Genomic DNA, 2,383 nt, shown 5'->3' with positions numbered 1-2,383 from the left:
CCAAGCATGTTTAAAAGGATTGGTAGGCTTGGCTAGGTCATGTTCAGTTGTTACATGTATTAAATGCATTTTTTTTACTAAAAAAAAAAAAAAAAAAAAAAATCGACTTACGAGCAGTTTCTTGGACTGTAACCCGTTTGTAAGTAGGGGACAGAAATGTCTGCAGGGTAAAGATGTTACAATTATTCAGGCCTGGACAAATCTGTCAGGCTTCCAGGCCAAAATAAGGCCTGTTCAAAGCTTCACTGGCATATAGAAATTTTCAGAATTTTTCGAATGTATGGCAGTTGGAAGAAAATGAATGGCAGTTGGAAGAAAATGAAAACATTTCAGATAGTGACCTGGAGATATACAGTACATGACACACCTTGACAAATTAAGGGAAGACTTTAAAGTGCACTTTGAGAACCTGGAGAAAATGCACAGGCCTGACTGGATTATTACACCTTTTGATTTGGAAATAGAAAATGCAGACATTGACTCATATACAGGAAGAACTCATAGAAGTGACCATGGGCCTTGAAGCAAAAGCATTGTTCAGACGTAAAATGTGATATAAATACTGTTGCTAAATACATGCAGTTTTGTGCAGTGGTTGAGCCATTTTTACATGCATTAACAAGTTCTTACATGGTTGAGGCTGCTTTTAGTCATGCAAATGCACGTCTAACAAAGCCGAGGAACAAAGTGACCTTGGAAGAGCGTGGTGACTTATGACTAAAACTCACCAGTCTCCAACCAAGTCTAGTATACCGTACTATATATGTTAATACTTATCACACACATCTTTCTCGTTAATGATATCAACAATTTCAGTTATAAAAGTATGTTAAATCTTTTATTTTTTTCCATCCATCCATCCATCATCCAATCCTACGTTGCCCCATGAGGAGCGTAGGAGACCAGGGCTAGGTAGTTGGTCCTGACAGTTAAGATGAGAGTGACCAGCCTCACTTATCCCTGAGTGGCATTACATGAGCAATAAACCCCAACCATCCCTTGGATATAAACTTTCACCGGCTCAATCCGATTGGAGCACAATAATTACCCACTAAACCACCAGGCGCCAAAATTTGGTTATATGGTTACCGCCCAGTGTAGTAAATGGTTTCCTGGTGTACAGGAAACCATTTGGCTTGTCACTCAGTGTAGAGTCACCCACGGGCAGAAGGAAGAGGAAAGAATGAAGGAATGAAAGACAGAAGAGGGAGTGTAAAGTCACCCGCAGGCAGAAAGACGAGGAAAGAATGAAGGAAAGATAGACAGAAGATGGAAGGAAAGAAGGATGGAGGAGAGGACAGGGCAGACACCCGAGAGTAGCACTACATTGAGTGAGTGGATGGTGAGCGCCCCCACCTTTTTTATGTGAAATATAACCAATTGTTGGTGAAGTCACATTATTATTATTATTGTTATTGTTATCATCATCAAGGCTAGCTCTGTGGCTAGAGTGAGGAGTGGTTGGAAGAAGTACAGGGAGTTGTTGCCCCTCCTGACATTGAGAGGGCTCTCCCTCCATGCCAAGGGATCTTTGTATGCGATTATGTTAGGAGTGTAGTGCTGTACAATATGGTAGTGAAACCTGGGGAGTAAAGAAAGAGAATATTCGTAGGCTCAGACGTACAGAGATGACAGTGAGTAGGTGGATGTGCAGTGCATCCTTGAATGTGAGGCCTGGGGGGGCTAGGTTTACAGTGGAAGAGTTAAGGGGAAGGATGGGATTGGAGTGTTTGGTGTTGTGATGAGGAAAGGTAGATTGAGGTGGTATGGGCATGTGGAGAGGATGGGGGATGATTGGTGCAGAAAGTGAGGAGTATTAACACTGGGGGTAGGGTTGTGAGAGGCAGACCAAAAAAGACCTGGGGGAGGTCATAGAGTGTGACTGACCTCAGGGATAAGGGACTGATTAGGGAGGCTGCCAAAGATCGAGCAGCATGGAGAGCCGCCAATAGGTGGCCAAGGCTGACGCATGCAGGCATATAGGAGCCTTAATTAATAATAATAATAATAATAACTGCCAGTGCTCCCTGTACATTTTTTATGAGCACAAGACAATACCTAGCCGAAATTACATTTTGACACTTAGAAATTGTGTATAATGTTGATAATACCAGGTAATCATACCACAATACCAATCAGATACCAGCGCTTATCATAATATCCAGTAATCATACCTGGTACTTCATTAAGAAACAATGAGATGTTTGTGATCCTAATGGTTCATTTGTACACAGCTTTACTTACAGATTTATGTGAAATCAGAGGAGATTAATGCCACGAGATGGGTTAAATACAGATTATGAAATTTAAAAAAATTTTATTTTATATATATAAAAAACATTTGAACTAAATAAATTTTTACTAAAAAAATTTTGTAGTTGAA

The sequence above is a fragment of the Coenobita brevimanus genome, chromosome 1 (assembly GCF_032717465.1).
Source record: "Coenobita brevimanus isolate Jiangsu-jjx chromosome 1, ASM3271746v2, whole genome shotgun sequence".
NCBI classification, from domain to species: Eukaryota; Metazoa; Arthropoda; class Malacostraca; order Decapoda; family Coenobitidae; genus Coenobita; species Coenobita brevimanus.
The sequence above is the reverse complement of the archived record's forward strand: the minus strand, read 5'-3'. Positions refer to the sequence as shown.